We start from the raw sequence: 24,161 nt of genomic DNA, 5'->3' as shown, positions 1-24,161 counted from the left end.
CAACAATAAGTTTGAATGTTAATGGTCTCAATTCAATACTAAGGCACAGAATAGCAGATTGGATACAAAAGCAGAAATCATCTACCTGTTACTCCAAGAAAAGCACCTGATGTCAAAGAAAAATACAACCTAGGTGTGAAAGAATGTAAAAAGGTATTCCAAGCAAATAGAATTAGAAAGTAAGCAGGTGTCACCATTCTAATATTTGACAAAAGAAACTTCCACCAAAATTAGGTACGATAGATAAAGTCACTTCATACATATCAAGGAAATGATCCACCAAAAAGGGTATGACAATTCGAAAAACAAGCACCACTGGATTAAACACAGATTAACCCAACACAATAATACTGGGTGCCTTCAATACCACACAGTCACCAATAAAGAGGTTATCCAGACCAAAACAAAATGAAAAATAAAGAGAAACATTTGAGGTAAATGGCATTATATATTAAAAGGATCCAACAGATATCTACAAGACATTCCTTCTCAATAGTCTACAGAACCTTCCCCAAAATAGATTACATAATAGGACACAAAGAAAGCCTTAATAGGGCTGGAGAAATGGCTTAGTGGTTAAGGCATTTGCCTGCAAAGCAAAGGACCCAGGTTCAATTCCCCAGGACCCACATAAGCCAAATGCACTAGGGAACACATGTGTCTGGAGTTTGTTTGCAGTGGCTAGAGACCCTGGCATGCCCATTCTCTCTGTATCTCTCTCTCTCTCTCTCTCTCTCTCTCTCTCTCTCTCTCTCTCTCTCTCTCTCTCTTTCTCTCCTTGCAAATAAATAAAAAATTTTAAAAGGAAAATCTTAACAAATATAGGAAAACAAACGGTGCTAGGAAAACTAGAGATCCACAAAGAAGAATGAAACCAGATCCCTGTCTCACACTCTATAAAAATATCCACTCCAGGGCTGGAGAGATGGCTTAGTGGTTAAACGCTTGCCTATGAAGCCTAAGGACCCCGGTTCTAGGCTTGATTCCCCAGAACCCATGTTAGCCAGATGGACAAGGGGGCACATGCATTTGGAGTTCATTCACAGTGGCTGGAGGCCCTGGCACGCCCATTCTCTCCCTCTCTCTCTCTCCCTCCCTCCCTCCCTCCTTCCCTCCCTCTTTCTCTCTCTGTTGCTCTCAAATAAATAAATAAAAATAAACAAAAAATAAAAAAATATCCACTCCAGATGGATCTGAGACCTTAGTGTAAGGTCTGAAACTCAAAACCTGTTAGAGCACAAAAGTAGGAAAAACACATCAAGAGACAGACATAGTTAAGACTCTCTGACAAAGATGCCAATCACTCAAGAAATAATGCCAAGAACTAAGAACTGAGTAAAGAGACAGCCTACAGAATCAAGCAAAATCTTTGCTATCTATCCATGTAAGAAAGGATAAATATCTAGACTAAACAAAAGCTCAAAAATCTCAATATCAAGAAATTAACCTATAAACAGGCTAATACAATGAACAGAAAGTTCTCAACAAATGAGGCACAAATGGTCAATAAACATGGCAAATACATGCAATTACCGTCACCTGATTTTTAACACGGAGGTCAAAAATATGCACTGGGGAAAGACAGCCTTGTCAAGGAAATAGTTAATATCACTGGCCATCAGAAAAAAAAAAAAAAAAGTGTAAATAAGAACTACATTGAAATCCCATCGGACCCCGGTTTGAATGGCAGTCACTAAGAAAGCAACAACAAATGCAGACTAGCATACGCACAAAAGAAATCCCTTCTGCCCTTGTGAAAACACAAACTAGTCTAGTCACTAGCCAGGGAATCACTTCAGAGGCCACTCAAGAAACTCAAAGTAGCAGCTGCAGAGATGGCTTAGCGGTTAAGGCCTTTGCCTGCAAAGCAAGAGGACCTTGGTGCAACTCCCCAGGATCCACATAAGCCAGATGCACAAAGGGGGCGTATGAGTCTGGAGTTCATTTGCACTGGCTGGAGGCCCTGGCGCGCCCATTCTCTCTCTTCCTCTCTCTGCCTCTTTCTCTCTCTCAAATAAACAGATAAAAGATAAAGTTAAAAAAAAAAAAGGAAACTCAAAGTAGAACTGGCACATCCTGCACTTCTATCATTTCCTAGTTTGTTCCCAAAGTCATCAGGTCACAGAGAGCCCTGCACATCAGTGTTTCTTACAGCACTATGACCAACAGCTAAGTGACGGAACTGACCCAGCTGTCTTCCAGTGGCAGATAAGGAAAATGTGAATTATGCACACAGGGAAATTTTACTCAGCCATAAAGAAAGATGAAATTATGTCGTTTGCATGAAAATTGATGCAACTGGAAATAATCACATTAAGTAAATTGTGTAAGTCCCAAAAAGCCAAACATGGTATCATGCTCTCACTTGTGGATGCTAGATTCAGATAGATACATAAAATCATATTTCATATATGACAAAATGGAGATAAAAATCATCTGGGAGAATGAAAGTAGGATGTGGGAGAGGGTTGGTAAAGGGATATTTATATGAAAATATCCTCATGAAACCCAGAACAAAGTACGATGAATATATGCTAATTAAAATATTATGATTAAAAATTTTAAAGATGGACAAAAAAAAAACATGATAGGAAAGTTATGATGAGTTGAGTTACTATTTTAGAGGCGACCCAATATGGGGACCACATAGAGGCTTACCGTGAGAGTGAGTGTGTGCAGAACCATGAACAGACAAGATGGCAAACAGACAAGGTGTCAGAGTATCGGGAATTTGCAAGGATCATTCTAGTGTATATTTAAATCACCAAGAATTATAACCAGAACAATATTGGGGGAATTGACAGTGAATAGGAAAGCGTATGATCATGGGAATGGCCAGGCAGCAACAGAGATAAGCCTTGATTGGCTAGTCTTGTAGTCTCCTACCAGGATACGCATGGGGTCTGCATAAAGGGAGCAGAGAGGGATGGATACAGAAAAGAGGAGCAGGGGTGGGGGGCGGGGGGGGGCTCATTGCCACCTGAGACAGAGGTGTGAGGACCGTGGAAGAGAAGTGAGCCACCCTGCAGAAGATCACCGATCACTGGTCACTGGTCCTTGCACTGACTGAAGCATGACAAAGGCCTAGAAGGAGAATGGCAAAATAAGAATCTCTTTCAATAAAGTGGGTGAAAGATGACCAGGGTTTATGTCAGGAAGATACTGAAAAGGTGTTAAAGACAGGAAAATATACACCTTGCAATGTATCAAGTAATGTATTGGTTGAATTCACACTGTACTGGGGAGAAGAAACTTTAGCAACCTGAATGATCAGCATGTTTGAAGACTTGCTGAAAAAACTCACTCACAGCAGCTTGAGAAAAAGCAAGACTGCTTTTGGCTGACCATCACCTGGCCCTCAGGCCACCCACTTACTCACTGGTTCATAGCATGGACAGATCATTGTTGCTGGGTATGCTTAATGAACAGCTATCGATCAATTTACTCAGCATTTGTGCTTCCATGCACCCTACTCCATATGACCCGCAGTTAATGACTCGCCTCTGACAATGACGGAAAATGACTTAAACTCAACCACGTTGGCAATTTTACCCTGTCACTAATGAAGACAGCCACAGAAACAAAGCCCTGAGGTAGCACGCTATGCCAAATTAGATGCTTCAGATTTGGAAGCCCCCTTCTGTTAATAACATGCCAAACTGGCATATGGTTCCTTGGTAGTTCAGCATCCCAGAACACATTTGAAACACTTTTGGGTGCTTTCTAAAAATAGCTATTACTAGACTCCCTCCTGTCTCCATGGGGTAGGAGTCCCTGTGTGGGGGGGGATGTGGAGAGTCCTGGATTTCAGTATAGTTAAAGATTCTACAGATTCAAATATATAACTGATATGGAAGATGAGGGTGCTTGGTAGTTTTTTTTTCAGTAATAACCATAAAATTTGATGTACTTAGATAAAATTACTTAATATACTTAAATTACTTGATATAATATAATACTTAATATAGGACATGCAATATTATACAGCAGGCATCAGAAATGAGTAAATAAATGATTTTAGAAAGTAACTCACAATGGATTACTAAAGCTGAGTATTTCCCACTCAAGTTTGTTGTAGCCATGCGTTTTTGTGTTTATATGTAATGACTAGCCACAGATCAGTGTGTTTATAGTTTTCTTCTCCGTGGATAGCTTGTTTCCAGCTAATGATTCATAAGCCGGCCATGATGAGGCAATGACTCTTAAGTCCACCACAATTCAATTGTTATGCTATCACTAAGGACAATCACACACACACATGTGCATGCGTTCATGTGTTTGGCATGCATCTGCATACCTAAGATGAATGGGGACTGAAGAGATGGCTTAGCAGTGAAGCACTTGCCTGTGAAGCCTAAGGGCCCAGGTTTGATTTGCCAGTACTCACAAAAGCCACATGCACATGGCTTGTGTGTCCAGGTCAGCCTGGGCTAGAGTGAGACCCTACCTCAAAAAAAACAAAGTAGCATGTCATTAAAAATGGTCAGAAGACATATTTTCTAATGAATTGCATGAAATCAATCATATTGTATTGATAACTTACTTACATAACTTTTGGTATTTTGTTTTTGTTAACAATAATTGCCTAACTATGAGTATTTTGCATACTCTGACATAATATTTCATCTAAATATAAATATACACATGTATTGCTTTGGTTTTTGTTACTATAATCTATTACCTGAGGCTAGGTGATGTATATAAAACATATTTAGCTACTAACTTTGGAGGCTGAGAGTCAATGGCTAGACATCCCCACTGGCTCAGTCTCTGGAAAGGGACTTCCAGTAATATTTTCAAGGTGATGGATAGCATCATGATGTAAGCAGGAATGAGACTCCAAGGGGACTCGCATGGATAGACCAATAGCAAGAGAGATTCAATGCCCGGGTCTGCTCTTTGAATAACAACTCTCTCTAGCAGGAACTAACAGGGTCTGGTCAGAACATCACCAAATCCCTCTGAGGGTGAGGCCTCAGTGACCTAACTACCCCCACTAAGTACCCCCTCTTAGAAGCCTGTACCTGAACGCTGTCACGCTGAGCACTCGACGTTCATCATATGAATCCTTGAGAAGCATGGGTTCCTCAGCTGTTTGCAAACAACATCAGTCCCCATGAGAAAGCTCCACCTCGTATGAATCTCTAGAACTAGACTTCTTGAATGAAACATGCTCATTTTGAGGATTTTTAAAATTTTGTTTACTTATTGATTTATTTGCAATCCAAGACAGATAGAGAAGAGTGAAAGAATGTGCATGCCAGGGCCTCCAGCATGCAAAACGAACTCCAGATGCATGTGCCACCTGTGCATCTGGCTTACGTGGGTCCTGGAGAATTGAACCTGGGTCCTCAGGCTCCAGTCTTCACAGATAAATGCCTTAACTGCTGAGCCATCTCTCTAGCCCTTTTAGGACTTTTTTTTTAATATTTTATTTTATTTGCAAGCACACAGACAGAAAGAGATCAAGAACAGAGATAGACAGAGAATGGGCACGCCAGGGCCTCCAGCCTCTGCAAACGAGCTCCAGATGCATGCGCCCTCTCGTGCATCTGGCTAACATGGGTCCTGGGGAGTCGAGCCTCGAACTGGGGTCCTTCGGCTTCACAGGCAAGCACTTAACCGCTAAGCCATCTCTCCAGCCCCTTTTAGGACTTTTAATAGGAATTTTTCCCTGCCTTTTTAAGAGGCTCCAGAGCTTTTTCATCAACAGGAAAGAATAATTGTTTTGTTGCATGCAACGTTAGGTGCCATATTTCTACATACTTATATGAGTTGACTTTAGCTAAGTAAATGTTGAGAAATACTGAATGACGACAGCAAACACATGCGCAAGACAAATACCAAAGGTGACTATGGTAGTTTGACTGTATATCAGCATGCCTCCCCATAGATTCAGGGGTTATTAAAATTGAACTTGTAGCCTCTGCCCCTAGCAGGCAGACTAGCGATAGGGAGGCTTGTCTCTGGGGCGGATCTGAATTCCAACCTAAGGTAGATAGAGAAGTGTGAGCTCTGCCCGGGACCCTGCTGCTTGCTGAAGCTCCCTGCGGTCTGCTGTCTGCCTGCACCTGCTTATGATGCTGGCTGTTCGGTAGTGTCTCTCTCTACCTGGACTTATGAAGGGAAACAGCTTCTTCCACACTCAACAGAACTTTCCCTGGATCGGTAAGTCTCAAAGAAATGCCTTCCTTCCATAAACTGTGTCTGGTTTGGAACTTCATCCCAGAGCCATGGAGCTGACTACAACAGTGACCTATGATTTACTCAAAAGGTTATTTGTTTGAGGGTGGGAGAGATGGCTCAGCATTTAAAGGTGCTTTACTGAAAACTCTACCACCATCGGTTCAATTCCCCAGTGCCCATGTAAAGCTAGATGTACAAAGAGGCACATGTGTCTGGATTTCATATGCATTGGCAGTAGGTCCTGCATACCCATCTCCCTCCTCTCTTTCCCTCTCTCTCTCTCTCTCTCTCTCTCTCTCTCTCTCTCTCTCTCTCACACACACACACACACACACCATACACACAAATAAATAATAAAGAATTTTTTTAAAAAAAAGGGAATTTTTGTAGGTAATTCTAGTGTTACCCTGTATTTCTCTTTCTTCCTTCCTTCCTTCCTTCCTTCCTTCCTTCCTTCCTTCCTTTCTTTCCCTCTTTCCTTCTTTCTTGCATCTGTATGTGTGTGATGTACATGCATGTATGCATGTGTATTCATATGTATGTGGGTGCATGTGTATACTGATTCACATGTGCACACACACATGTGGCAGCTGGAGGATATTATTTCTTAGGAAAAGTCTTACACCTTAATTTTGTTTAGACAGTCCCTCGTTAACACGGAGATCACCAGTTAGGATAGACTGGCTGGCCTGCAAGCGTCAAGGATCCTCCTGCCTCTGCTTCCCCAGCGCTGGGATAGCAGGGGTGCGTCCCCATTCCTGTCGTTCACACGAGTACAAAGACTCAAACTCCGGTCCTCATGCTTGCCAGACAGGCACTTTATCAACAGAGATATCTCCCAACTCTCTTTCTTTTTGTTATGTTTCTATAATGACAGGAAAGTATTGCACTGACAATAAATTTCCTAAGAGTAATATTTGTATTGGCTTGGGTTGTGTTGTTTGCTTGCTTGATGGATTCTTTTTTCTTTTTCTTTTTTTTTTTTTCCCTGTCTGTCTTTCTTTCTTTTTATTTTTCAAGGTAGTGTCTCACTCTAGCCCAGGCTGACCTAGAATTCACTATGTAGTCTTAGGGTGGCCTGGAACTCACAATGATCCTCCTACCTCTGCCTCCCAGAGTGCTAGGATTAAAGGTGTGTGCCACCACGCCCAGCCTGGTTGAGTGTTTCTTAAGACGGGGTCTCACCTAGCTCAGGCTGGTCTCCAGCTCATTTAGCAGAGGCTGGCCTTCAACTCCTGAGCCTCTTGGCTCCGCTTCCTGATCCTCCTGCCTCCACCTGCTGCAATCCCAGTGATCCTTCTTGCTGAGATCTCAAGTCTGTGACCTCACCCTTGACTGTCCTTAGTCTCAAGAGACACAGAGTAAAGAATTCACCAATGAAGACTCATTACTAAGTCCACAACCTCCCTGCCCACCCCTCCCACAACACTTGATCCTGGGATCCTTCCTCCAACCCCAAGCTTGCAGGCTGTCATGGCACGACAAGTAGACAGCTTTTGACAATGCCGTAGAAGAATATTTGATCAACAAAGTGTGAAAGCTATGAATGAAGACAATCACTTTCTTCATGATTTGGTGACAATTTATGTCCTGTGGTGGTCCAGCTTAAGTGCAAAGTGGCTTCCAGATGTAACCAAACCTGTAGGAAAAGATTTCAGCAGTCATCAGCTTTCCTGAGGACATGCACACTGGATGAATAGAGCCACCTTGTGACAGTTTGTCCAGATCCCCATCACTGATGCACAGTCTGATGCATCCCATGGTGAGAGTGAGAAAGGAGAATTTGGAGTTTGGGCTCTGTCCATGGGAAAATTGAAACAGAAACCAATACCAACCTAAATAAGAAGACGTAAACAGAGGCAGTTACGTGCCCCAGAGCCCATGCCTCACTGCAACAAAGACTCCATCCACTGACTCTTGCGTTGGCCACACAAACAATCCTTCTAAACCAGGCACTTCTGAAGCGGGCAACCCGGGCCTGTGTCTCTGAGGACATCAGAGCAGATGCTAAGGGCTTTCTTGCAACCCAAAGCTCAGTGGGCACCTCATGTGCCTCAGGTGACCATGACCTGCCTGTGGGGCTTGGCTGACATTCCAAGGGAAACGTTATGGATAAAAGACCATCTCTGCAAGGCACACAGCAGGATTAGAAGATACTTCCTGTGAGTCTCTGTTGCTGATGATCAAAATCTTCTGATCTGGGATACTCATTCAGACAACACTTCCAAACACACTGCAGAAGTGAACTGTCTGCCTTTCAGTCTACACAGTGACGTCACTCCTGCCACAGAGTGCCTGACAAGGCTGTTGCCTTGCAGGACCTAAGAAACGTGCAGCATGAATTGCATCCCCCTTTACCACAGAGGACGCAGCATTCCAGGTTCAATGGTCGCCTCACAGTGTGACTGTTTTGCATCCAGCAGTACCGATTATTACTGAATGTCTGGAATTTAAATATAACTGGGGAGAACAGTCCCCAGGAGATTCGGAAGACAGCATGGTAGTCATTCTGCCAAGGATATTTTTTTTTAATTTTTTATTTATTTATCTGAGAGTGACAGACACAGAAAGAAGGATAGATAGAGGGAGAGAGAGGATGGGCGCACCAGGGCTTCCAGCCTCTGCAAACGAACTCCAGACGCGTGCGCCCCCTTGTGCACCTGACTAACGTGGGACCTGGGGAAGCGAGCCTCGAACCAGGTTCCTTAGGCTTCACAGGCAAGCGCTTAACTGCTAAGCCATCTCTCCAGCCCCCGCCAAGGATATTAGATTTATTCTGGAATGCCAGCGAGCCTTTGGTGATCTGTTCTGTATCAGAGGACAATGTCATGCAAGTGTGGCAGGTGGTGGGGAACATTTAGAATGTGGAAGACCCTGAAGGAAGTACGGATCAAGAACAGAGATTCTAAACATGCCTGTACTTGATTTTACACTCCCCCGCCCCCCCCCCCACCGAAACCCAAGGTTAATTTAACACAGACTTTGTTCAGTTATCCTTCTATACTAGGTGTCACCAACACCAGTGTTGCAGGCATCTTCTCGTTGCTGGGACACAGCACCCGACCAGAAGCGGCTTTCAGGAGGAAAGAGTGCATTGCGGGCTTGCCGTTTCAGGGGAAGAAGCTGGCTGACTTCATCACACATGCACAGTAGAAAGAGAACAGCCAGACAAGCGAGCTCTTACAACCGCTTAGGACTGAGCTCAAGACCTGCCCCAGCAGTGCGCCTCCACCACGGCCTCACCTCCCCAGACACCAGCTGGGGTCTAAGTACGAAGCTTAAGTAGGGGCCTGGCCGTGGTGACAGAACACCTTTAATCCCAGCACTCAGGAGGCTGAGGTAGGAGGGTTGCCATGGGTTTGAGGCCACTCTGAGACTACATAGTGAATTCCAGGTCAGCCTGGGCTAGAGCAAGACCCTATCTTGCAAAACCAACACACACACACACACACACACATATACATCATACATATATATATATATATATATATACATATATATATATATATATATATATATCAAGGGCTGGAGAGATGGCTCAGAGGTTAAGGCATTTACATACAAAGCCTGAGGGCCCAGGTTCAATACTCTAGTACCCATGTAAAGCCAGATACACTACGTGGCGCATGTGTCTGGAGTTTATTTACAGTGGCTAGAGGCCCAGGCATGCCCATTCTTCCTCTCTCTCTCTCTCTCTCTTACATAAATAAAAATTTTAAATACCTGAGACTGTGGAAGACATTTACATTCAAGCCACCACAACCACAGGCTTAACTGGGAGATTCATTTGAACAAACCCACAGACTTATATTTCAATTTTCTTCAGGAACTTTATAGTATCAAACTCAAGTCTAAAGTAGTTATGCATGGCACATATTATGTGATTATTTTTCTTCTTAAGCTGTATCTCCAAGTTTTTTTCAGACTCATAAGTAAAAGCTAGTGTAAGTAAGCCATGATGAGGGATTAAAGTCCTGTAAATTTCTACTCCAAAGTCTTCATGCCTGGCTTTTCAGGATGCATACTTTCCTATGGACCATTCTCCTCCTGGCTTCTTAAGTCAAGCCTATATGTTCCTCCTATCACATGTATTGAGACTTGTTAACTGAGCTATTAATAGAATAGAACAGAGGAGCCAAATGTAAGTCCAGGTAGCTATCTATAGCCACCTGATATTTGACACAAAGGCCAAAAAATACCCATTGGAGAAAAGACAGCCTCTTCAGCAAAATGGTACTGGGGAAACTGGATATGTTTCTGTAGAAGGATGAAAATAGATCCTTTTCTCTCCATGCACAAGAATTAAATCCAAATGCATCAAAGACCTTAATATCAGACCTGAAACTCTGAAAGTGCTAGAGAAAAAGTAGGGGAAACCCTTCAACATATTAGCCTGTTCTCCATGACCAAGCTCCCACCAATTGTGGGCTACCAGAGGGCCTACACCTACCTATTAAATTCTCTCTAAAATAATAATGGTTATTCCATTTATCTGATCAATTTCCTAAGACTTTCTGAATATAACCCCAATTGCTCAGGAGATAGAAGCACAGATCAACCTCTGGGACCTCATGAAATTACAAAGCTTCTGTAATTTAACCCTAACCCTAACCCTTTTCTTTGTACTGTGAATAGAGCAAATAGTCAACCTACAGAATGGGAGAAAATCTTTGCCAGGTATACATCTGACAGAGGATTACTATCTACGATATAAGAAGAACTCAAAAAACTAAATAATAAGAAATCAAACAACCGCTATGTAACTAAATAAAGTGTTCTCAAAAGAAGAAATACAGGTGGCATAGCAACATCTAAAAACAATTCTACATCCTTAGTCACCAGAGAAATGCAGATTAAAAAAAAAAAAAAAACTAAACACTGAGATGGAGGTTCTCAGGCCTTTTATGGATAGAATCATGTCTGCAAATAGGGCTAAATTAACTTCTTTCCTTCCAATTTGAATCCCTTTACTTCTTTCTCCTGTCTTGTTGTTTGAGCTAGGACTTCCAGTACTATGTTGAAGAGCAGAGGAGAGAGCGGACACCCCTGTCTTATTCCTGATCTCAATGGGAATTCCCTCAGTCTCTCCCCATTAAGTATTATTTGGGCTCAAGGAGCTTTGATTATAGTGAGATATAAACTATCCATGCCTATTCTCTCCAATGTTTTGATCGTGAAGTGGTGTGGTATTTTGTCAAAGGCCTTTCCTGCATCTATCATGTGATCATATAGTTTCTGTCTTTAAGCTTATTTATGTGGTGTATTACATTAAGAGATTTCTGTATGTTGAACCAACCCTGGAATAAAGCCTACTTGATCAAGGTGGATAAGGCTTTTAATGTGTTGCTGAATTCGGTTTGTGAGGATTTTGCTCAGCATCTTTGTGTCTAAGTTCATCAGGGAAATAGGCCTATAGTTTTCTTTTCTTGTGGCATCTCTACCTGGTTTTGGTATTAGGGTGATACTAACTTCATAAAAGGAGTTTGGGAGCTTTCCCTGTTCTTCAATTGTGTGGCACAGTTTGAGAAAGATTGGTTTGAGTTCTTCCATGAAGGTCTGATAGAATTCAAGCGAGAAGCCATCGGCCCTGGACTCTTCTTTTGGGGGGAGGTTTTTTGATTACCTTTTCAATCTTGATGGGTGGGACAGGTTTGTTTAGGAGATTAATATGCTTTAATATGTTTAGCTTTGGTAGGTGGTATGTGTCCAGTAATTCACCCATTTCCTCCATATTATCCAGTTGTTGTTTTTTTTTTTAATAAGTCCTGATGCTTCTCCAAGTTTCACTTATGTCGGTTGTGATCTCTCCCTTTTCATTTCTAATTTTGTTCATTTGAAGCGTCTCCTTTTTTTGCTTGATAAATCAGCCAGGATTTTACCAAGCTTTTTTATTTTTTCAAAGAACAAGTTCTTTGTTTCATCAGTTTTCTTAATTGTTTTCTTAGTTTCCAATTCATTAATTTCTGCTCTGATCTTAATTATTTCTTTCCATTTAGAGCTTTTTGGGTTGGATTCTTCTTGTTTTTCCAGTGCCTTTAGGTGGATGGATAAGTTGTTGATTTAGAATCTCTCTATCTTTGTTATGAAGGCATTTAGTGCTACGAATTTTCCCCTGAGGACACCTTCATTGTGTCCCATAAGTTTTTGTATGTTGTGTTCTCATTGTCATTCATTTCTAAACATTTTGCAATTTCATTTTTTTTTCATCCACTGCCTATTTATTGTTTAAAAGAGTATTGTTCAGTTTCCAGGAGCTGATGGGATTTCTGGTGCATCTTTTATTGTCAATTTCTAGCAATACAGCATTGTGATCTGATATCATGCAGGAAATTATGTTGATCTTCCTAAATGTATGGGTGCAAGCTTTATGACCCAGTATACGATCTATGTTAGAGAAGGTTCCATGGGCTGCTGAGAAAAATGTGTAGTCTGTGGATTTGGAGTAGAATGTCCTATAGGTTTTCATTAGGTCTAATTGGCCTATGGCTCTGTTGAGCTCTCTTACTTCCCTGTTAATTTTCTCTTTTGATGGAAGAGAATCAGTCTCCAGACTATTAGCTTGTCTAGTGCCAGAAGGTGCTACATGAGCAAACGGGGGAAAAGGACAAACATCTGTCCAAGCAACTCATTGTTTAAGCTGCTCAGCAGCAAACAACCTAATGTGATGCTCACACAAGTGCAATAGTCGCACACAGCCATGGTGGGGAGCCCCCCGCTCTTGAATTGTCTAACAGATCTACTCAGTGGAATGTAACCCATAGCTGGCTCTGGGAAACATGTCAGAACCATATCCAAAATAAATTAGCCTGTTCTCCATGACCAAGCTCCCACCAATTGTGGGCTACCAGAGGGCCTACACCTACCTATTAAATTCTCTCTAAAATAATAATGGTTATTCCATTTATCTGATCAATTTCCTAAATATACAGGGGCATTGGAGAATTTGCTTCTCTTTTTCAGATTGACGCAGATCCTGAGGAGAGAATCAGCCCATCATACCACACCAGGGCCCCAGCTGAAACCATAGAGGAACTGGGGAAATGAGCAAGAGTGCTGCTTTCTTGGTGAACCTGGTACCAGCACAAAGGTGAAAGAGATAGACACACAGAACACTCAACTCCTACCAAACCAGAGATCCAGAGACACAGAGGCTCCCAAGACCTCATCACTGAAGTAGACCTAAAATTAACCCAACATGGCTCAGAGAAATTCACCAAAGAGGAGGTGGAAAGATTTTTAGAGCCACACATTGGGTTATTATGCACAGAGACATTGCCCCTTCCCCATAACTGATGGCTACCCCCACAATGCATGACCCACATTCCCCAATGAGGAGGGACCCTGCAGAGGGGGGAGGACAGGGTAGAGTCTAATGATGGTACCAGCATGGCTGGGTACAGAAAGTGTACATAACTAATAATAACAAAAAAGAAAAAAATGTTAAGAACTGTTGAATCTGGAAAAAAAAAATCACTGATAAGAATTGCTTTTTTAAAGGTTAGTTTTGACTTCTAGTGTGATTCTATATCCATTTTGGGTGACTTGCTTTACAATCAGCCCTGTTTTAATCCATAATTAACTATTTATGTCTATAGTGGAATACTTTTCTACATAAAAAGATTCATTACAATTCTCAAGTGATTCTCTGACATTCATAAATAAATAATCACACATATACATACCCCCAGGCATGTATAGAATAAAAAAGAATGTGGGAAAATATTGGCAACTGGTAATTCAAGTAAAAGTTATAGATGTTTATTTTATAATTCTTGCAGCATTTCTGGAGCTCACATGTTTCCAAATTAAAAGCAAAGAAAGTGACATTAGTCTCCTTTCTGTTGGCATCCCTCCACCTTTCTAGACTCCATTTTTACTCAGTATTTAGAAAAGATTCTCTTGAAGATCCTTCCCCTTTCTACTAGCATTGCTATGTGCCAAAAGGCTCAAAACCTCTTTCTTACCACTCTACTATTAGTATGTATTCTGAGGTCAGTGGGAGGATTTATGACTCCAGACCAATGGAGCAAACCCAATAAACATGTTCTTCTTTTTCTCGTCTTCACTAGATTCCAAATGCCCGTAGGATGAAAAAAACAAAATCCTAGATGTAAATTTTCACACCTGTTGCAGTCCGGTTCTCATTGCGGGCAGAAATCACCTGACCAAGAGCAGCTGTGGCAAAAAGAAAAGGCGACTTTGGCTCACACATTCAAGGGGAGGCTCCATGTCAGCAGGGAAAACGACGGCATGAGCAGAGGGTGGACGTCACCCCTTCGCCAACATCAGGTGGACAACAGCAATAGGAGAATGTGCCAAACACAGGCATGGGGAAACTGGCTATATCACCCATAAGCCTGCTCCTAACAGTACACTGTGTCCTGGAGATATTAATTCCCAAATCCCTATCAGCTGGGAACCTAGCATTCAGAACACCTAAGTTTATAGGGGACACCTCAGTCAAACCATCACAACGCCCTCCTGATGCTTCCAGATATTTCTGAGAGACATGCCCCACATGCACTCTCTCATCAGAGTATGAACTTTTTATATGACTGCTAGGATTGCTTTCCTTTGCGTAACTCCTCAAAATCCCTCAAACTTCATCTCAAAAATCTTTCTCTGACCAAAGCTCTTTCTGGCCAACAAGATGAGGTGATTATACACTTTCTTTCTTTCTTATTTTAATTTTTTTTTTGCTTATTTATTTATTTGAGAGCAACAGACAGAGAGAGAAAGAGGCAGACAGACAGAGAGAGAGAGAATGGGTGCGCCAGGACCTCCAGCCACTGCAAGCGAACTCCAGATGCATGCACCCCCTTGTGCATCTGGCTAACGTGGGTCCTGGGGAGTTGAGCCTCGAACTGGGGTCCTTAGGCTTCACAGGCAAGCACTTAACCACTAAGCCATCTCTCCAGCCTTGGTTATACACTTTCTTTAGCCTCCATACAAGCAGAAGTCATAGTATGATGCTCAGAGTAAACAGAGAACATGGATCCTTCCAGAATCTTAAAGTTGCCTGGTATCACTAAAGCAAAACAAAAAGTTGGAAGGTACTGGGCACTGGTGGAGAGTGGTTTTTCAGTCAGATGAGCAATGAAAAATAAATCTCTAGAGCTTCCAGAAGATAGAGAATGGAAGGAGAAATAAACTAGCAAGAGAAGATTAATGCAGAAGTGAAAATGTCTTTGTCTAAACCAATGGCAGTGAAGAGGAAGAAAAATGCAAAGCTTCGAAATATATTTAGTAACTTCTAGTTAAATATAGTGAGCCCAATGCACCCTTTTCCTGCTAACATATCTCCCATGGCCAAATAAAGAAGGAAGACATTTGCCACAAAATCAATGGTGATTAAAGTGTATTGAGAATAGAAGGAGAGATACTCAACAAGACAGAGAGGTTATTGATGTTCAGGAAGGCAGAAAATGATGGGAGTATGTTTCATTTCTTTTCTTCCCTTGACATAGTCTGTCAAGTCAGTCCCACAAAAGTGGGACTTGCAGTTAGCCAGTGACCCAAATAGATTACAAATGGCTAATTTTTCTTAAATAAATATCAGAGTAATTTTCGGCTCTGTGACTTCATATCTGCATGTGTATTCCATCATCTTCTGCAGAGGTGGCAATCTCGAGCCATTTATATATAAGATCCTCTCCCCAGTATACCTTCTTCCTCTTCACACTCCGACTCTCTGACACAGAGTCATCACTCATGCCAAATCTGACACCTCACTTCATCCTGTTCTGCCACTCCTCCCTGTTCCAGTCACCCTGTTAAGTTGCCTGATCATAAACTTTCCATCTCTTTCAGAAAGTGAGTACCATTTGTAAGATTGTGTTTGTTTCTGTATTTGTGTAATGTTCTTTCCTAGAATAAAATTGCACAAGGCCTAGAGAGATGGATTAGCTGTTAAGGTGCTTGCCTGGCTACAAAGCCTAAGGGCTCATGTTCAACTCTACAGACCCCATGTAAGTCAGACACACAAGGTGATGCAAGTGTGCAAAGTTGCACATGCACACAAGGGGGTGTATGCATCTAGAGTTCGATTGCAGTGGCTGGAGGCCTTGACACACCAGTTCTCTCCCTCTCTCATGTGAGCACTCTTTCTCTTTCATAAAAAAAAAAAAAAGGCCAGTCTGTTGGGCTTGCCTCAAAATAAGTTGCATGAGAATAGGGGATCTGTCTCTTTTTTATTGCTATGTCCCTGATGTTGAAACACTGGGAATGTCCAATAAATAACACTTCGATAAGTGAACTGAAGAAATGTATGAAACAAGAACTATTCAGCCATGGCGTGACATGTGGCAGATAAACTTAGCAAAAGGACAAGGCTTAAGCATTTCTGTGTGAGTCCCATTGGTCCTCAGAGCTCCCTTAAGAATCATCTCCTGGAAGCCCGGGGCTAGAGCAAGACCGTGCCTCGACAAAACAACAACAAAATCCAGAATAGTCTGCTGGACTCACACAGCACATGTGGTTTCCTGCCTGCACATGACTAATCTTGGCAATATTTCATTATAGATGAGGGAGTGGTCATGAGCTCTCACACCTCCAAGAAGAAATAGTGGAAAACGATGACTTCTCAGGGAGGGGACACCTATCTTCTGGTGATGGAGCTATTGGTGTGTTGCCCACTCAGCAGCAAATAGCCTCCAAGCCGTGACTAAGGAAGCAACCTTAATTTAAATCAGAGTGTCAGCAAATAGACAAGGTAAGCAAAGATGCTGGGGTTTAGTGGGGAAGGAAGGTTTTACTGGGAAGGGACCAGAGACTGTAAATGACAGGAGTGGGATCAAAATGCACTGTATCCATAGACAAAAGTATCTGAAATAAAAAATCAGGTGGAGAGTAACTGAGGAAGACATATGACTTGACCTCTGGCTTACACACACACACACACACACACACACACACACACACACACACACGTACATGTACATATGAACATGCAAGCATATATGCATGTACACTATACATGCACATACTCTTGCCAAAAAGAAATATAGTACTGGAGCAATGGCTTAGCAATTAAGGTGCTTGTCTGCAAAGCCTAAGGACCCATATTCGATCTCACTCCAGAACCCATGTAAACCAGACACAAAGGTGATGCAAGCACAAGGTTGCACATGTGTATTAGGTGGTTCAAGCATCTGGAGTTCAATTGCAGTGCTGAGGCCCTGGTACACCAATTCTCTCTCTCTCTCTCTCTCTCTCTCTCTCTCTCTCTCTCTCTCTCTCGCTCACTTTCACTTTGTCTCTAAAAAAGAAATATTTTTTTTAAGTCACCATATTTCTTTCTCAGTCCAAACAGCATTGAGAGAAGTATTGGTCTGAGGCTGAGGAGAAAAGGGGGAGTGAGATATCTTAACATCTACCAGGAAACTTTGTTGTGCTTTCTGAGGAGACATGAAGCTGTCAAGGGAAAGACATAATTTTCATGTTTCATTCTACACTGAAGGATCAAGCATGAAGACATTTGTGTCACTATTAAGGTCATCATTGGGTTATGCTGGTCATATGAAGCCACTGATGTCATCAGTTATATAGTCTAACACACAAACACCTCTCCAAGCAGCACTATTGGACCTATGTGTATTGCTCATGAGTCCTCACTGTTAGTCCAGCCTTAACTGGAAATTTGCCCCTCTTAGTAAGTTTATCTCTCCCAGTAGTTTGTCTCCCATGCTTCAATAAACCTTACATAATGATACCACATCAAGGTGTTTGCTCCACTCTCTTGGCAGTCAATACCACCGCACTATGTACTGGGCTGTGGAAGCTACAGATTTCAGGGATAAGTGACCTGTGGAGGAGCTGCCCCCACCCTTGGCAGGTGAGTCTGGCATAGGCCTCATTAAGAAAAAAAAAAAACAGAAATATTTGGGCTGGAGAGATTGCTCAGTGGTTAAGGTCCTTGCCTGCAAAGCCAAACAACCCGGGTTCAGTTCCCCAGTATCCACATAAAGCCACATGTACAAAGTGATGCATGCGGTGGCTAGAGGCCATGAAGCGCTCGCTCGCCCTCCCTCCCTCTCTCTCTCTCTCTCTCTTTCTCCCTTCTGCTTGCAAATAAGTAAAATATTTTTTAAATAAAGAAAAGAAAAGAAAACAGAAAGAGGGGACTGTAGAGATGGCTTAGCATTAAAGGGCTTACCTGCAAAGTCTATGGGCCCATATTCGACTCTCCAGATCCCACATAAACCAGATGCACAAAGGTGATGCAAGCACAAGGTTGCACATGCCCACTAGGTGGCACAAGCTTCTGTAGTTCAATTCCACTGGCTAAGGTCCTGGCATTCCAATTTTCTCTCTCTCTGTCTCTGTCTCTGTCTCTCTCTCACTCACTCTCTCAAATAAAAAAAATAAATAAATAAAAATAAAAACAGAGATTTGCTTTGGTTCCAGCAGCTGAGAGGCAGGCTGCTGTGTCAGGCTAACATTGAAAACCAGCTGTTCAGTGCCCTGTGCAAGCTGGCCTTACTGAGAAAACATGAGAGCTGCTTCTGCACTTCCATAGAGAGAGAGAAATCCTGGGAAATGTAGACCCACCTTAGTTAAACTGATGTAAGCCTCTGCAGTTTCCCAATATTGAGTGACAATGATATTCTTTCAACCTACTCTATATTAGCTACTTATTTGTTATTGAAATTAGAAATGTTCTGATTTTTTTTTAAAGATGGTGTTTATTTATACAAGTATTTTCTATGAGTATAGCTGTTGATATAATCTCATTTTAGAGTCAGCTTGAAACTTTGTCATGGCCATTTTCCTCTGGTCAGGGTTGGTCTTTTAGAGGTACACCATTCTCTTCTCCTGGGCCTTTATTCCTCAGTTTACCTCTGCTTCAGAACTCTGGATACAGGCACATCTCTGTACTTTCGTCTTGTTGACTTTCATTATCAATTCACAATCTTCTATTTTCCAAAACCTTAAATACAGTTTCATGTCACCCACATATAGTAGTTGCATAACCTATCTGTTTGAAAGAGTTGAGGTTGCATGTTAATTATTGTCTGGAATATACCCATGTTTTCTAATTTAAAAGCATCCAAAATAGGGCTGGAGAGATGGCGTAGTGGTTAAGCGCTTGCCTATGAAGCCTAAGGACCCCGGTTCGAGGCTCGGTTCCCCAGGTCCCACGTTAGCCAGATGCACAAGGGGGCGCACGCGTCTGGAGTTCGTTTGCAGAGGCTGGAAGCCCTGGCGTGCCCATTCTCTCTCTCTCCCTCTACCTGTCTTTCTCTCTGTGTCTGTCGCTCTCAAATAAATAAATAAATAAATAAATAAAAAAGCATCCAAAATAATAAAAGATGATGAAATATAGGAAAATTTTCTTTTCAGATAGAAGTGGTTAAAAGTGTGACTTGCTTGGGGAGGAAGTAGAGTTAAAACATCTTACATATTTAATTTTCCATCATGATTTGAAAATAATAAGCAAGAATTGTCCATCATGATTTCAAAATAAGAAACAAGACTTTGCTGTTCTTCTAATTTTATTTCTGAGAAGTATATTTTAATAAGAGCAACTTGGTAACTAGAGAATTGTTCACATTCTGCCAGAACCACCTACTGTGTAGATTCTTTTGTGTTTATCCATTATGTCAGATATTCAAATTACATTTCTAAAATTATACAGAGCAGTTGTAGTACGCTTGTTTCCTTCCAGCATGCTTTAGTATGGCTCAAAATCATAGGCTTCGGGTTAACATTATTAGAGTGAATGTTATTAAGATTTCATTGCAAATAGTTTCCTAGAGCCCAAGGATATTTTACTTCTTGCCTTTGACCCCTAGGATTAAATTTCAGGTACAACCTTTCTTTGTAGAGTCAGTAATGTATGTGAAAAAGCACTCATGATAAGAAGTAGATTCAATATTTCCTAAATAGTAAATAGGAAATAATCTTCTGAGGAGAAGAGAACTCCAGGCAACTGAATTTCATATCTTCTACGCACTCCTGGACCACAAGCAGCAGGCTTTCAGCCCCTCTCCTCATCTAGATACAATCTCACATGCTGTTGCAAGTGAATAAATATTCATCCATGATTGATGGCACTGAGCACACTGTACTCAGAGTCTAATATTCCCAGATATTTATGGAGCAGCCAGCATCAGGGAAATTTTCATCTCACTGCTCAGCTGATGCCCTGCCTCCAGGCTTTCCCTGCTGAAGTTGGCTGTGTCTCAACACTAAGTTCTTCTTTCTAAAGCCCTACTTTTATTCTATCACGCCTCATTCAAAAACACGTAATTAATACTCTTTGCCCACTGGGCTAGATCCAAATTCCTTAATGTCACTTGCAAAATCTCTACTATTGTGGCCCTATATCTTGCCAACCAATCCTCACTAATTCTTCCCACTCCCTCAACTCTGAGTGCCTCCACACTCCAAGTTATCAACTCTGCATGCCTCTTCACTTCAAGTGATCAACTCTACGTGATTTCACACTCCAAGTGATCAACTCTCTGTGCCTCAACACTCCAAGTGATCAACTCTATGTGCTTCCACACTCCAAGTGATCAACTCTGCTTGCCTCTTCACTCCAAGTGATCAACTCTCTGTGCCTCAACACTCCAAGTAATAAACTTTATGTGCTTCCATACTCCAAGTGATCAACTCTATGTGCTTCCACACTCCAAGTGATCAACTCTACATGCATCCACACTCCAGGTGAGCAACTCTATATACCTCCACACTCTTAAGTGATCAACTCTATGTTAGTTTCCCACACCACGTGATCAATTCTATGTGCCTCCACACTCCAAATAAGGCAAATCTTCAAATGTGTCAGGTGGGCCCACCCATACACTGCCACTTTGTTAGATCTTTGTTTCAGGGATTTATTACTTTAAATAGCACCCTACTCAATACTCCATGGTATCTATTATGGTTGGGATATGACGTTTTCCCCCAAAGGGCTTATGCGTTTAAGCTTTGGTACCAAGCTGGAGACACTATTGAGAGGTTATTGGATCCTGAGGGTGCTAACTTTATCAGTGTGTTCATGATGAATGGCCTTCAGGAGATGAAGTCTTGGTTAGAGGCAGCCTAGTCAAGGACATTTTGGAATGACATGCCTTGTCTTTGATGTTTCTTGTGTTTCCTCTTCCTCCCTCTCCTCCTTTTTCTTCCTGGCTGCCACAAAGTTGCTTTCTTTCACCATGCCTCTCCACCATGATGTTTATGCCTTGCCACAGAACTAAAAGCAGCAGAGGTGGCTGACAATGGACTGAGGGCAGCTTGTTATAGTGACAGAAAATAATTGTGGTGGTTTGAATGTTAAATGTCCCCCATAGCCTCATGTGTTTGTGATTAAGCTTCACAATCAGTCCCCAACTGGAGGAGCCTTTGAGAGGTGGAACATTATAGACTTTGAGGTCCACTAGTCCAGCTATACTGACTTCACCAGCACACTCACTCTTGCTGCTACCTCCCAGCTGACGTGACAAGATGCAATGCCCACCCTCTGCTCTGCCATGCCTTCTTCCCCATGAGGAAACTTCCCCTAAAAAGTGTAAGCCTTGGGCTGGAGATGTGGCTTAGTGATTAAGCTCTTGCCTATGAAGCCTAAGGACCCCAGTTGGAAGCTCACTTCCCCAGGACCCACGTTATCTAGATGCACAAGCGGGCACATGCATCTGGAGTTCATTTGCAGTCACTGGTGGCCCTGGTGTGCCCATTCATTCTCTCTCTCTCTCTCTCTCTCTCTCTCCTTCCCTCTTTCTCTCTGTCTGTCACTCTCGAATAAATAAAAAAAATAAACAAAAAAACCTGTAAGCCTTAAATAAACCCTTTCCTCTCATGAGCTGCTGCTTATTGAGTGCTTTTGTCCCAAGAACAAGTTAACAATAACTAATAAAAATTATCTTTGACTAGGTAACTTCTGTTAATCCTAGAACTACTTGACATATCTGCTTTGGTATTCACTATGCAGTGGGAAGACATTCCTGGATTTACTATCCTAGTTGGACCTTCTCTGCATTGAGCCTCCCTGACACCATATACTTCACTATCTAGAGTAGGGTTGTGGGGCTCCTTCCCGGTCAGGTAGTGCCAAGGGAAGGACCAGGCCTGCTGGTTCCTCCCTCGGGGTTGAGAGAATGATGAATGTCGGACGACTCAGAAACCTCTCCTGGCCACCGGAGAAAAACCACACTGAGTCGGGAGTCTTTTCAATGCAGGAACTTGCAGAAACAACTCACTTTATTACTCTGAGCAGTTGCCAATATCATGTTGGGGATGGAAGTGGGGATTTTAGGATGGGGGAAGAAGTAAAGGCCAATAGTAAACTTTAACTATTAAAATGGTAATTACAACTGCCACGCAGAGATAGCAGGCCAGAAGCCATTAGGCGTATGCCTGTATGCTGTGGACACCAGAAGTGTGCACAGACAACCCAGTGCCCCTATGACTATGAAGCTGAGTGTCTGGCCAGGGTGGCAGGCACAGACAAGGAATTGCAAAACTTCACAGTGAACAAAATTAACAACACACCTCATAGAAGAATTAGAGGTTGTTTGTAACGGGGTTCTAGACTCCCCATTTCCAATTTTATTCCACATCGTTGCTCTTTCTGAGTCTTCTGCTTGAGACGCAAAGGGCCCATGCATCACTCCCTCCTACCTCCATAGCTCTTGTTCATGCTGCCCTTGGAGTGGAATACTTCATTGCTACACAGTGTTGATAGGTGTTGTAGCAGACAGCTTCACATTTTGCCCCTGGCCCCCAATACATTTATAACCATTACACATTGTAAATTGTACTCAATTGAATTTCAAAGGTCCCCACAGTATTGACCAATTTAAAATATTAAGACCTGTAAAATCAAACAAGTTAAACATTTCTAACATATAAAGGCACAGAGTAAACATTTTTAACTGGTATAAGGCACAGCAAGGAGAGACTAAAACAATGCAAATTTAACCATCATCAAACAAACATCAAACTTCTACAGTTCAAGTCTAAGACTGACAGTCTCCAGATTTTCCAATTCCGCCCCTCCAGCTGGGCAGAGTAGCCAGGGAACACTTCCAACCCAGGTCAACAGTGCACTCTATGGTAACCCTTGCATAGTTCTGGTATATACAAAACATCTTTAGGTCTTCATGCAAACCATGGTCCATCTTCCAAAGGCTCTTTTAGCCTATCAGGGCATCATGCCCTGCCTAATGCTGCATCCAGCAGCAGCTCCTGGAACCATGTGGAATTCATGACCACTCTTCACATTTTCCAAAAGCTCTTTCAGCTTATCAGGGCATCAGGCCCTACCTCATGCCACATCTCAGTGGCAGCTCCTGGAAGCATGTGCAATTCACGACCACTCCTCGCATTTTTCATGCTTCTGAAACCAATACCAGGTGTGTAGGACATAGCAATATTCTTAATTCAGGGACGAAACAAATCATAGCCTTGAAAAGCAGGTTCCTTCTCCAATCAACTCTTTCCAAAAGTGTTTGTATTTCTATAATAGTCTTTCCTCAGGCATCCTTTCCATGTCCTTTAAGATTGCTAATGTGTTTGACAATAGCAGCTTTAGTAATCTAAAGCCAGTCTCTGTGCCAGTAAATTTAACTTGCTTAAAGTTTTCCAGCTTAAAATCTTAAGTTTCTCAGTCCAATATCTCTAGCCAAGCACATCAATCCATTACAAATTTAACCTTGACCAAACTCTCTGGGTCTGGGCAGCAGGATGCAGCCAGTAGCCAGTTCCAACAAAGTCCTCTGCAGTCTTCCCTTACCCTTAGAAAGCTTATAAGCCAAGCCTCGAAGTTCAATGCTGTCTGCACTTAGCATTCTCAAACTCTCATCAGAATAGTCCATAAAACTTGGTTTACCACTCCAGAAAACATCTTCAGCTGCAAGCACCAAGTCCATGCCTGTTCCTCCAAAACAAAGGTTCCAAAAGATCAACATCCACATGGCCAGGTACATCTCACCCCACTCCTGGTACCAAGTTCTGTAACAGACAGCTTCAGG

The 24,161-nt window shown here is 42.2% G+C and overlaps 1 pseudogene; it reads left to right on the top strand.

The window, feature by feature from the left end:
* The first annotated feature begins 2,696 nt into the window (after window positions 1–2,696).
* LOC123455835 lies at window positions 2,697–8,176 on the top strand (annotated as a pseudogene).
* Window positions 8,177–24,161: the final 15,985 nt, after the last annotated feature.

Source organism: Jaculus jaculus, chromosome 18 (genome assembly GCF_020740685.1).
Source record: "Jaculus jaculus isolate mJacJac1 chromosome 18, mJacJac1.mat.Y.cur, whole genome shotgun sequence".
NCBI lineage: Eukaryota > Metazoa > Chordata > Mammalia > Rodentia > Dipodidae > Jaculus > Jaculus jaculus.
The sequence above is the reverse complement of the archived record's forward strand: the minus strand, read 5'-3'. Positions and strand labels throughout refer to the sequence as shown.